The sequence below is a fragment of the Clarias gariepinus genome, chromosome 13 (genome assembly GCF_024256425.1).
Source record: "Clarias gariepinus isolate MV-2021 ecotype Netherlands chromosome 13, CGAR_prim_01v2, whole genome shotgun sequence".
Taxonomy (NCBI): domain Eukaryota; kingdom Metazoa; phylum Chordata; class Actinopteri; order Siluriformes; family Clariidae; genus Clarias; species Clarias gariepinus.
This window is the reverse complement of record NC_071112.1, coordinates 15,602,685-15,617,287: the sequence shown is the minus strand read 5'-3', so window position 1 is coordinate 15,617,287 and position 14,603 is coordinate 15,602,685. Positions and strand designations below refer to the sequence as shown.

The 14,603-nt window shown below is 38.5% G+C and overlaps 1 protein-coding gene across 3 annotated transcripts in view; it reads left to right on the top strand.

Moving 5' to 3' along the window:
- Positions 1-14,603, top strand: part of LOC128536245 (neuronal PAS domain-containing protein 3) — a 237,705-nt gene that overhangs the window by 39,668 nt on the left and 183,434 nt on the right. The gene's annotated exons all lie outside the window — the stretch shown is intronic.

The window sequence follows — 14,603 nt, the reverse complement described above, 5'->3', positions numbered from 1 at the left end:
TGTTTCTGGCATGTAGGATTAGCGATTGATCAATAGATTGAGTGATTTCCTTCCCTGATTTCAGTTTTCGTCTACCTCTTGGTGTCTCGTCAACTCATAAAGCTTCTACTCTAGGGAGCACGCATGCTGGCACAGATGCCATCACCTCCTCACACCGATTCCAGCTGAGCGACTGCTGTTAGCCTAACGCCTGCCCCGTCTGCCACGGTGCCTGGCCTGCCTTTCTCTGTCTGCACGCCAGAGCTAACCACAGCCAGCAAATCATTACACAGGGAGCCTAGCCAAAGTTTTAAATACCAGAAAATAACACCATTTACCACATGCAGGGCAATTATTTCTGTGAAAAATTACCCAGGGGTTTTTATTTGTGATAACCCCACCCCCACCCCCACACCTCCGTCCTTTCTTACGGGAGAAAGACTATGTACAGCCGTCTCTTTCAGGTTTCAGCACGAAACCCCTCATTAATATTTATGGCCTGCTTTGCGAAGAAACAGTGATAAGCGCCGGTTGAATATTAAGTTCGACTTTATTTAAAAAACATATTAAAAATCTTCACTAAATTACAGAAAGAAGGGGAAGAAAACCTTAAAAAGAAAGGTAAAGAAAAGTAGCAGTCTCTTTGTGGAAGTGTTAAATAGCAGATTTTTGAGTGAGCACATGGCCACTCACGGAGTGCAGAAGAAATAGACACTTCTCAGTGAGTTAGCAAGCACACGGGGCTTTTTGAAAAGCTTTGGAAATGCATAGGTCTCTGGTGGCTGGGTGGCCTTCCTGTCACTTCATGGCTGAGTCAAATTCTCTGTTCAGGTACAGCAGGAAAGCCTTGAATTGTCTGAGTGCAAGCTGACAGGGTAGACTCTATTTGGACCATAAATATGAATTAGTGTCTTCGTATATATAGTGTCTCAGCGTGAGAGCAAATGTGCCTGCAGAGTGAGATATCTGTCTCGTATCTGGGGGACAGCAGCCGCTCTGTACAAAATATTACAAAACTGTGATGCTGTTACTGTACAGTATGTACAGTGGATGAGAAATACCTGGTGTTTTAACAAAATATTAGTTCAGGGGAATCCAGTCTGTAGGGTTTGTTTTTTGTTTCTTCACTTTGTTGGTTGCTACAGTACAGTATATTACATTAATGGTCAACCAAAAATCTGACAATAATGTATCTTGGTTTCCTTTACATCAGAAGAATCTGCAGTTTTAACAGGGCAGGATTTTTAACACCAATGCAAATGGTATAAAAGTAATAGCAAGAACTCAACTCAGCGTTATTGTAATACAATTTCATGGCAGATTATGACATTTGCAATTTTCATTTACTAATGACTGACCTTCACACTTGTGGAGGCACAATTTTTTGACACATATTGCGATTGTGATTTAAACTGCTAAATATAGTATAAAACGATTAAATGTACCATTTTAGAATTAAACATATTTACCTACTGTAGGCTAACAGCGAATAATGACAGAAAGGATCTCATTAAGATATTTGTATGTTGGCAATATTAATTCATCACCTTAAAATTATTTTCAAATATACTTACATTTCTGACAATACTTATGACCACGTGTATGTTACGTGTAATAAATTTGCAGCCTTTTGCTTATAAAATAATTGCACAAATCCATATTACGATCTAATGTGATGAATTGTGCAGCACTAATTTAACTTATTTATAGTAGATATGCTATCTCATGTTATCTCTGAACAGCTATTCTCTCTCCAGCTTTTTTTTTTTTCTCTTAGTACTTGCATCTTGGTTTTTGGATGTAGTCTATGATCACTACGCCTTACTATTATTTTAGTAAAATAATGTATAAAATCAAGTCAACTCACATAAGGAATACAATCATGAAACATGAAACATGAAAGTGAATGACATGACAAGGAATATTAACAGAAAATAAACGATATAAACCTCACATGTCTTTTTCTGAGATAACACCTGTCCTGCATATTTCCATGTTTTTCTAACAAAACCACTCCAACTCAGAAAAGGCTGTTAATTAGCTAATTAATTGGATGAGCTGTGTTGGGAGCAGGGGCAACCGTCACATATGTAGGACAGGGTAGTGCAGAGCCAGGCTTGGGAAGCTACCAACCTTGGGATGGGTTAAGAACACGAGTGAGTGAACCTCTACAGAAAATGGTATTGGTCGTAAGATGGTATACCACTAAAATATGAATGAATAAGCATTGCTCATTCTTTTATTTATCCTTTTACGCTAACTGCTTTATCCCGGTCAGGGTCACAGTGGACCCGAAGCCTGAATGTGAGACAGGAGTATAACCTGGATTGATGCCAATCCATCACAGCGCCCTATACATAGAAAAGAAAAACAAAACTCTACAGGACATAGTTTAAATCGATTTATACCCTTGTATGAAAATGTTGTCATTGTTGCAAACTTTTTTTTTCTTTTCTTTTTTTTTTTAGTAGAGAATGAGAGAAGTTAATTTGATCGAATATCACAGCCGCACTTATGCCTGCCTCTTGATAAAGTATTTATACCTAGCACAGCATGCCTCCTCTCTAGTTATCCGACTGCCCTAAGGACCACAGAAACGCACAGACTCTCCCACACACAACCACATGCGCCATTGCTGTGATCTTTATAGCTTATTATTCATTTACTTTATGATAATCACGGAGTATGTGCGTGCTGCAGTAACGATCGTGAAAAACTGTTATTTCATCTGTCTGCATGTTATATTCCCCCAGCACAATAAGAAAGCTTATTCGAGTCGAATTTAAATCTTTACTCATAGTAAAAAGCACCCAATACAATTTCACATGCTTTTGTAGATCTCGGTTCATGTAAACACAATCAATTGCGTAGTCTGTTCAAAATATCTGCTCTATAAATAGATGTGTGTGTAAAGCAGAACAATGTGAAATCAGTGTCATCAGTGACGCTTCAGTATATTTTTTACCAGGTGGCGTAGTGGTTAGCCCTGTGGCCTCACACCTCCAGGGTCGAGTGTTGGATTTCTGCTGCTGGTCTGCATGTGTGGAGTTTGCATGTTCTTCCCGTGCTTGGTGGGTTTTCTTCCAGTACTCTGGTTTAAGATTAGGCTAATTGACATTTTCTAATTGCCCTTTGATGAGTTTGCACGCTGTCCATGGTGTTCCCTGTCTTGTGCCAAAAATCTCCTGGGATATGCTCCAGGCCCTCGTGACCACATATCAGATAAGCGGTATAGAAGATGAATGAATGATTTTTTTTCCGCTAGAATTTTTGATGTTACTTGGTGGGTGGATGGTGTGATGGATATTGTACGATGGCTCTCATGATAGAAGATCGGGACGTTCCCTACTGTGAAAAGAGGATAAAGGAGGATGATGTAGCTCTCAGAGAGACTTTGCCCCGCTGCTGGTTCTACCCTTTTTACTTTCCACCACCCAGATTAACTGCCATTATAAAAGCGCAGCATGCAGTGAGCACTTTATATGACTTCAACTGTAAAATGGCACAGCAGTACAGCGTGGCTCTTTTGCATAGTGGAGGTGATAAAGCACACTGTTCTAGCTCTGATAACGGCTCCACTGTAAATACTGAAGACCAGATGATGTTTCAGGAGGGTTACATGCTTCCTGCTGGAATTTCATTCGTATTGCTTCTTTTTAAAAGATGTGAGTGATTGTCAGGCTGTTTCTGTGCATCTCAAGGGTTAATGGTAAGGGTTGTGATGCACTCTTACTACAGTGTGTGTGTCGGGAGTGTGTCACTGTACCATATCACTGTATCAGTGATATATTTTTCTCTCTTGAGCACACACACATATACACACTGATTCCAGACATTCTCCTACTTAAACGTTCATTTTAGGATTCGGTTAGATTATTTAATCATCTGTGAATCATCATGGTTCGTGATTCATAGTAGGTTCATTATGATTCCTCCAGTATGTCCATTTGATGCATAAATAAAAAAATATTTTATTTTAATCATCATAAAACCACTATCCGTGAATGTACAGTATAATGTAAAATTTTCCATACTTTTTTTTTAGGCAATTAAAATAAATCTCTAAAGATATGCAAGTATTCAACATTTTGGATAAATGATCTTTTCTATCACTTGATCAAAGTGGATCTGAATGCATGCATGGAAATCGTGTGACACTGAGTCTTGATTCGATCAGATTTTTAATGGAATACAAACCCATAAAACATTTTACATCTAAAGGACATCCAATAGACGCCAACACTGGATGGTACACAGAAAGATGTCTTTTCCACGAACGGGTCAGAACCTCCCAAAGATACTGTAGATGTCTAGATTAGAATTAATTTAAAAAATGTTTATTTCATACTAAACAAGAATTACTTGATTTGATCGCGTCACATCTTGTTAGGAGGAACTGAATAAGAAACTGTCCAAACCCTTAATTACAAAGAATGTTTCATTTGCTTATTTTTGCCCCAAAAATATTATTGATCACAAATTGTGAATAAAGTATTATGCAAATTGTAATTTTAATGTCTGAGTAATAAAATTGTACCTTTTTAAAGACTTCCATTACTGGACATCTATCTAATTCTGACTGTAATCTAGACATCTTTCTATGGATGTCTTCAGACCTAACACGTCATACATCATTTAGCTGGTCATAGGACATCTATGCCATCTTTGTTCACTGGGTACTTACCCCCCTGATTAAGTTTGGAGATGTGGATTTGTCATGCCAAAAGGCATCTAATTTCAAGCCAAAACTGGTTGATCGATGGACCGCATCTATCTGCACTACATTTAAGCTACATTCACATTGCCAGCCTGAAGTCACTCACTATTAATGTTTTTTTTACCCCAATGTGACACAGATCTGTTTTTTAAGATTTGAGTCACTTTTATATGTGGTCCTAGCTTGGATATATGATACGTGGTCATGTAACTTGAATAAAAACAGTCAGATCAGAATTCATGCGACTATGCGCCTCTGTGTATGCGCAGGATGCCAACGTCATCAGTCAGCAGCGGCAGCACTGGGATTTCAGTTCAACTATTGAGGGCAGCGGAGAAAGTAGTCAGTGGTGGGAAAGTGAAATCAGCGATTTTAGTAGATATTTGGGGCAATGAGTCTGTCCAAGCAAAACTGGAGGGACAGTACAGAAATAAAGCAGTGTTTGAGATCATTTCAAATGCAATGAAAAAATGTGGCCAACGTTCGAGAAAGCAAAATGCAAGCAATTACATATTGGTGTGCACATTAGACTCAGATTAATCTTACTTATGTAATGTAATTATGAATGTGAACTGTCATGAAACACAAATCTGACCAAACAAATAGGAATTGGACGGTGTGGAGTGGTGTGTAATGTCGATGCAGCCTTAGCCATCCTACTGACATCTAGTGTTTACTGGGAAAAAGGAAAAACTTTATAAAGTAATTATAAGGGACTTTACGTGTAAGTAGTTATTCCCAGACGAGTCTGTTTTTAAAAAAATTGTTTTGTTTTTTTAAACGACAGACATTTTATTATCTGTGCTTTTATGTCATAATAAGACAGTATAATAAACAGTATACTGTATAGAAGTGGTTAATTTCCCTGTATTTATAATTTCCCCATTATAAATAGCCTGATTGTTAACTGAATTCTTTTAAATATTCAAGCTAAGGTTTACAATAAAAAAGTAAATTATTAAATAATAAAAAAAAATTATTACATTGTTGTTGTTTTTTTCAATTAAAGAATTCAAAATTCATTGGTGTTTTTAAAAGAATCTCAGGGTTTTTTTTGTTCGACATGGAAAGGCAAGCTCGCTGTACAAGTAAATAAACCTGAACTGTTTTTTAAGCAAATATGGACACCAGGTATGAGCTACACAGACAGTGTAATGGTTGAGTGCTTGTAGATTTAAGACCAAACTGTTGGGAATATGAGCTTTTCGCTTAGATGTGTTGTTAAATTATTAAAAATACACCATAAGACCGAATTGTTTCTGTAATTGTGGTTAAGTTTAACTGGAAGAGAAACTTTAGCATGGCTTCACAATTCTGTTGCAGGGGGTAGCTCAGTGGTAGCCAGGTCCCAGGTTCGAACCCCAGCACCACTAAGTTGCCTTTGTTGGTCCCTTGAGCAGGGCCGTTAACACTCCACTGTCCAGATGTATAATGAGATAAAAGTGTAAGTCGCTCTAGATGAGGCTGTCTGCCAAATGCCTTAATGTAAATGTTGCATTTGATCATTTTAGACGTCTGAAGTGGTGACTATCAGAAAAGTGAACATTTGAACAAAGGATAAGAATTGAAATACATTATGTAAATTCAATCTTTTGAAATGTTACCAACTGACACAAACGTCAGCCTCATTCTCTCACTCTCTGTCTGTCGGTTATCTGCAAACTACAGCTCAGCACCATACATTCTACACACATGTATACACACACACACACGCACACACACACACACACACACACACACACAGACAGGTGTGATGGCTGGGTCTCATCAGAGCGTCACTCCACCCTACACCAGAGGGCAGGTAGCTCTTGCCAAGCATCCGAGTTTTCTTCACCAGCGGCTTTAGCTAGCGCGCGTTCGCTAATTAATCACAGCTGCGCCGTTTAGCTCTTAAAATGTGATTTGAGGTGTCAAAGATCAAACATGCAGAGGTTTGTTAACAGCCCCGAGGATAGCGTACGTGTGCATGTGTGTGTCACATAATTGCTAGGTGATGAATTTTAGTGAGAGAGAGATTTGAAACTCCAGTTGCATAGACATTGTATGAAGAGTGCTAAGAAAAATCTCCTGGTCCAGGGTGTTTGTTTTGACATGAGCCTTGCGAAAGGTTACACGAATCTTCAAAGCGACTTTCAGCTTCTCGGATCTGCCATGTTTGCTCCGTTTTCATGCCCAGGGCCGCTGACTTCCTCCCTTTCCCTTTTTCAAATCCTCTCCTCTTCCTCTTCGCCATAATCCACAATTAAGGTGAAAGGCAGACCTTGTGGATACCGCTGCTCTCGCCTGTCATATTTTTAGAATTATAGCTACCAGCCATGCAAATCGTGGCACAGAAATTGTAGGTCTCAGAAGAATTCGAGGTGGCATGTTTTATTAAAAGGTTGTCAACAAATGAGCGGGGAGACTTGTTCGAGACCTCGAGGCTCCTTGTATTCTGCTGAGCCAGATCGAGTATTATCAGAAACCTGCAATTACATGTAAAATTGAAATTATTTGTTGTCAGTGCTGCTGTTTCACACCACTCTCCTGTGATACATTTGCATATGCAAATGGTTTAACCGCTTTGTAGAAGATGTTTAATATCTTGATGCTGTGGTGACCTATCCGGCAGAGGTTCTCCTCCCATGAAGATAAAAATCTCGCTTAAGATCCACTTTGCTGTAACTCTGCGGATACGGGAAGTTTCAGAGGTTTGGTAATTAAAGAGTAGCGACATGTAGAGCCCTTCTCCTGGATCTTTCTGAGACTTAAACAAGAACAATTATTTTTAGTCATATATGAAAATGAATATAGAATAATTTATCAGTAAGATCTGAATATAACACCTCTGTAGAGACTTCTACAGTACTGTGCACATGTCTTGAGCCATCCTTCATTTCTTTATATTTTGCTTTCAAAGTGCCACATTTCTTGTATTTTTCATGGATTTTTGAGGGCCAGACTTCCTGAAGGACTTTTGTCTTTCGTTTTCAGTCCACTTCCTGTACCTGACCAGTTTTAGAGGGATTTCTTTGTTTGGTAAGCCACATAGTGACCTACCAATCATTCATAACAAACAAACCAACTTATGGCATGAACCAGTGAAAACCAGGTGCAGATGATGACAGATGATCAGGCCGGTGATTAGTACTGTATACTGGTGGTGCTGAAAAGATGAAAGGGGAAATGAAGTTGCTGCTGGGGTTGTTACACTTACTTACTCATCACTCATCTTCTATACCGCTTCATCCTGTATTCAGGGTGATGGGAACCTGAAGCCGTTTCCAGGAGGCTAAGGGCACGAGGCAGGGTACACCCTGGACAGGGTGCCCATCCATCGCAGGACACACACACATGCACTCACTCACACACTCATTCACACACTACGGGCAATTTGGGAACACCAATTAGCCTAATGTGCAGGTCTTTGGACTGTGGGAGGAACCTGAAGTTCGAGCCTGGCCGGCAATCGAACCCGGACCCCAGGAAGCGATCCCATTCCTTTAATTTAATCAATTTAATCTACATTGTTTAATGTAATGTCAAGAAATGACTCGAGACCTTTGTACAGTACTGTATTTAAAACAATGATGAGATTTTAACACTCAAACAGCAAGGCTAAAACTCTGTCATATATTTGTCATTTAGTGCTAATCTTTTACTTGAAGATAGATAAATAGGGACATATACAGTATACTTGAAATAGTATCATTTAAATATATTAATAAATTATTTTAGACAGGAATTAAGCAACCTGGGATACAGTGTAGTAAAATGACATGAAGATGTATTTATTTTTATATGAAATCTTTTAGTTTGTGGTTAATTGTGAAGATTTTTTAATTTGCCTGCCCTGTCGTCAGAGTAATTCATGGTAAAGGCAGAATTACGGCTGCACCTGTGGATATGAAATCCTTGCTTTTGCTTCACTGTAACAAGAAGGTTTCTCTTAAGCCCTATTTGAATGGGATTAGTTTCACTGGATGATGTCTGTAATAACTTTTCTACTGTGATAAACCTCGGACTCCATCAAATTAACGATTGAGGGACGAGTTTCTGCCAGGTTGCTTTGCCTGTGAACCCAGATGTATCACACCTGGTCATATTATTACAGTTATTTATTTGGCAGCATCTAAAGTGGCATCAGAAACATGTAGCGATACACCTGTGTATTCATTTATTGCCAGAAAATGGAAAATGGATGGCATTTAGGTCGATGTGACCATAAAGCGGCTTTATACTTGAAGCTGACATTATAATAACCGCTTTAATCACGCTTCGTGATGGAGCTCTTCTGATTGATTTTATTTTCTCTCTTCTGCTAATGGCCTCCAAATGTAGGCAGCGTGGACATGCAACGTCTATCGAGTAAGTCGTTTGAGGCTCCTCTAAAGCATTCTTCTTTTCATGATTTACAAGATGGATACACGTAAGGGGAACATATATCTCATTTTTTTCCCCAATACCTAAGGCAGCATCTTTTCCCCAATACCTAAGGCAGCATCTGTTTGCAGAATTATCAACAAATGTATCTGGATGGGACAAAAATGATAAAACGATGGCAGTTGGTCAAAAACAGGAGGTAATTTGGTCTGTATGTTTCTCATGGGAGGAAGGAGAAATACATGGCTGAAATAAAAACATGCAAATGACGGAATTACTCCTTGTCTCGATGTAAATTTAACCCCGTCTGAAAAGGGCTTTAGCGCTCCGCTCAGAAAGATTAGTGATAGACAAATGCACTGTGGAGGATACACAGATTACACATTGAGCATAAAGCACATCAGAATAAAAATGCATCGTTTAAACATCTGTACGGAATGACTTTTCAGTCAGAATGAGAGGGGTGGTGTAAACTACTGATAATCCGTTTGATAGGTAAATGTTAGTCATGTAAACACTTGATCCGATTGGAACGTTTCTCTCTAGGAATAAATAGTTTCTATGCTTGTTTCCCAACAAGTGTGATGTAATGAGTTTCTGGGAGAGAAATTTCGATTCCCTTCCTGTTCCAATAGAACAACTCTGTCCCACCTCTCAGCCCTAATCACACCCCACCCCACCCGAACCCCACACCACGTTCCCTCCGACCCTCCAGAACTGCTCGGCTGGTTCCACTCTCGACATGTATCTAGTTTCTTCTGTTCTAGCTCCTCTGTGGTGGAATGAACTTCCTTTAGATGACCGTACAGCTAAGTCTCTGGCAGGCTTTAAAACACGACTTAAAACACAAAAAAACCCTTTCCACCAGTGTTGGACTGATGGTACTTGACTGATGGTTCCTAGTAACCCTGTGTAAGGATCTATCCAATGACGGAAAATAAAGCACTTGATGAGCGTCTGCCAAATGCCTAAATGTAAATGTCTTCATTTTTATCTCCTGGGTCTGTCGCTGAGGAACAGGCACTGATTGGCTTTCCATTTCATACGTGAAGCATTTAACCAATCACAGATGAGACTAAATTTTTGCAGCCCATCCTAACTCAGAAGGCAGGATTTATCGGACAACATATAGTAGAAGCCAAATCTAACCTCAAAGTTAAGGTAAAATCTGATTAAATGCTTTGAGCAGGAAAACGTACGGTAAACATAGCATCCATGTAAACAGTTACAGTGAGTTTGAATCTCGAATCGGAATGATTTTAGTCAGAATGAAGAAATATCGCCCATGTAAACATAGCTAGTGTGGGACGGAGAACGCTCCACCAACCAAATAATATCTGGTCAGCCATGGTCTTATAGTCATCCCTTTCCAATTATTGTGCTGACAAATTAAGCACTGCAACAGATGGGCTACATCACTAATTGAACATCTACAAAGTGACCTATATGGTAGGTGATAAAATGGCCACTGAGTGTATAATTGCATCCAGCTGGCTTGTTGAAATTTTTTATTTTTTTGCCATTTAAACCCCCCTCCCTGATGCGTACCCTTCACATTTCTTTTTAAATGCAATGACAGTTATTTGGGACACAAACATATAGGCATAAATCTAAACAATTTTGACTGATGTGCTCTGGATAAAGGGGGAAAAAACACCTTACTCTCCCTGACTGACGTGCATAAATACAGTAATGAATAAATGCATTGATAATACTGTGAATGCATGGCCAGGTGTTATGTTTTATGTGGATTGAGGCTCACCTGCCGTTCTAATCAATGCCAGTGAAATGACCTCTCATGCAAATGGTGTGAGATGTTTGCCCTCAAATATTCGCACAAAGCTTTAGAAGATTATGCTCTAATTGGTGCAGGAACCATCTGGCTTGGCTCCAGCATATCAATTACTTTCGGTGCTTTTCTAAACTAATAGAACATAATTACTATTCTTTTGCTCTCATTAATAGGATGCCGAACACCAGCACAATGCCAATAACTGTAGCGACACAGCTCTTGGAAGTTATTTCAAAGATAAAAGTCTGCAGCAGTTTTTCATTTTCTCTCGCTCTATCTCTTTCTCTCCTGCTATGAGTGGCAGTGTCACATGCCTGTGGTGCATCGTGCAGCAAATCAAATACGACAGCAAGGGCTGTCGACATCATGGCGAACGCGAGGAGACGGAGCTACTGTACAGAAACACACACACACACACACGCACGCACACAAATAGCCTGGGGCTTAATTGAACAGCACTGCCTGTGGTGTGAACATCTCCGCAGAAAGCATAGGGGAATTAGTAAACATGTAGAATGTCATGGAAAGGAAAATGTTCACATGGGAGAAATTTCCAAGTTGTAACAGGAACCATAATATCTACAGCACACAGATTGTCAGTTTAGTACACAGGTTCCCAGATCTGGGCCTGGAGACCATGTCTTGCACATTGTAATTTTTTTTTTTTGTTTTTTTTTTTAACACATCCATTTATACTCAGGAAGGAGTGTCGGTAGGCTTAGTTGAATTATGTGTTGGTAAAAGGGAAAACTTTCCAATGTGCTCCTGGAGGGGGAACTCCAGGACCAAAGTTGGTGCATGCAATGGAGTTAAAGAATGAGCAACTACTTTTAAGTGGCATTAGTTCTGAAATTTCTTTACCATAACATATCCAATTTCTCTTTACGTTTTCTTTTTTTTTTTTTTGACAATTTCCAACCACCAGCAAGTTCTCTCCTATCATACAAGAGATATGATAGGGCAGCAAAACACACTTGAAGTAAATTGCTGCCTACTTTCTTTTGCTCCCAGGCGATGTTTTTTATTCTAGTTATGCTTTTTCTAGTAAACCATTAAGTAAAGAGTTTAAGCATCAAAACAAACTAAAAAAAAAGATTTTGATTAAGACATTATGCATATTGTCGTTTACATCTCTGGCATCATTTAATATTTTCCATCTATTTTGTGTGTGTAGGGCTGGTGATGTTGGTTGTTATATTATGTATTAAATAAGGGGAGTTTAAGTCAAACCTGAGTTGTGAACTGAAGACTGATGAAATTTCTCGTGAATATAGGTGTAAAACCGATTGACATTTCCAGAAGACATCAAGCACGGTACAATGATGAGACTCTTAGCTGCGGTAAAACATTTCAGTGGTGCAGATGTTTTAAAGAAGGTCGTACACACGATGCTCCCGGCGGAGGTGGCTCAGAGCCCGTGAACATTCAGAGAGTGGAACGTCTGATCCTTGAAAAACCACGGATAACTTTCAGAAAAGATGCGTCTGTCTGTCTGTTTAAACAGTACACACAATCATTTATGAACAACACTTGCATATAACAGGAACTCAGCTGGGAGTTACTGCCACATCCCTGAGACAGTCCTGACTCCGCTCCGAGCCACAGCATCACCATCATGGCTCCGGCGTCCTGGAAAAACCTCCCACCTTAATTGCGTCTAAGCACTAAAGAAACGCTGGGAGAAGTAAGACTCAACCAGTAGTCTGCCGCTGGATACACTGCACTGAAGTCATATGATGGAGTCACCTCAGCCCTAAACAAGCTCGTCATATATAAGAGGAAGGCAGTGAAGGACACCAGTATGCACTGTGATTACTGTTTCCATGGTTACAGCGGCTATATTTCATTGGACGATCTCGCTTGAGCGATTGTGGGTAACTCACTGAATATTATTATTTTTTTAAGGATATCAAATTAAATAATTTGTCAGTGTTTAAATGTGCATTAGGTAAGATTAGTTCATTTTCCCCCAAGACCAGCTCTCCGACTGTTAAATAAAGGGTTAGATGAATAATATCAATACATTCCATTTCAGCCAATTTTCACAAAACTCCACAGGTCCTTAGGTCAGGTTTAAACCATTATCTTGGATCACGTTCTAGATATTTTGCAGACTGTTTATACATGTAAGAAATTGTAAAAATCAACTATTGCACCTTTAACAAACTTTTAGCACACAATGAATGAGTCTGAATGTCTATCTGGACACATAACTAAAGATGGACATATCTACGTATATTTTGTCTATAATGTTGTTGCTGCCTGTCTTTATATGATGGGTGTTCAAGTCAAATCAGGACTTTAGATTGTGTGAAATAACAGAACAGTTATGGGAGTAAAAACTCACTTTATTTCTCTATGTAATCCCCTGCTACACTAATGCACTTTTATCCAGTATTTCACTGGTGCGTGGATATCATCAAGGTAGAAGGGTTTTTTTTTCCATTATGTCAGAGCCATGATCTGTAATGCTGGCCTCCCAGGAACTCCTTTAAAGTCCCAAATATGAAAATGGCTTGTAGCGAGGTCAGGACTGTAATGTGGCATTAACTCCCAGATGAGTTCCTGTAACGTGCAAGTGGTGTTCGTGAACTATTGTGTGTCCAGTTTTTACTTAATACATTGTATAATTGTTTTTTTTTTTTGTTTTTTTTTGGTTTATTATCTCATATAAGGTCTACCTTGTAAAAGAGATTCTTGATCTCAGTAGAAATTCCTGGTAAGATAAAGGTAATGAATGAACATTGAAAACAGTTCAAAAAGATAGATGTGTGTCTTATGCAAATTTTTGATGAGTTATCTATCAATTTTAAAGGATCTGGCGTTCCACTCGCTGATTGTTCTCGTACGAGTTTTGACCCACCTCAGTCGGGATCGTCACTCATCCTTCTTTGAATTGTTTGCATCGTTCAAATGTTTTACTGCAGCTAAAAGTCTCCTCACTATAATGTGCTTGAACATTCTGTAAATGTTCATCTGTTTTAGTTCTTCAATTACAAGACATTTCACTAATAGTGTAAAGGTACACTTACCTGTATCACACTTCTAGATTTCATATTTTCTTTTGCAGTTCTAATGTTGTCTTTTTACTATATTTATGTTTTTTTATATATATATATATATATATATATATATATATATATATATTTTTTTTTTTTTTTTTTTTTTTTTTGTAAACTTTATCATATGCAAATTTGGCTTAACGTAATCTTGATTTTTAGCTTCGTTTAGTTTAATGTGGATTTATTTTCTTTTATTTGTATTGTTTCTTTCTTTTAGGTTAATTCAGAATAAAAAGAAAAAGCATTTCACTTCACGGTTGTGTGGTTGTGTGTGACGAATAAAATTTCAATTTGAACTGAAATTCAAGTACAGGCTTGCACGATATTGCTAACAATCAAATTTGCAGTGGCGTAAATGAACATCGTTTTTTTACCTTCCGAGCCTCAGTGTTCAGCTCCTTAAGCATATTAAAGTTAATCTTATAATATCCATCGAAGGAGATGCAAAAATCTCTATGTAATTATGCTTACTAGAACTGTGCTTTGCTTTTGGGTTTTCAATGCTATACACATACTGTAATGTTTGCTATACACAAGCAGAATTTAAAAATCAGATAGCAGACACAAGCTATTATTAGTTCACTTCATTTAGTAAATTGACCTCCGGTCATGTCGTCCTTCTGGTCGTGTTCACTCTTATGGTAATTCATTTTTAGAAAAACTAAAATATTGTCCAAGACTGCAATGTTGC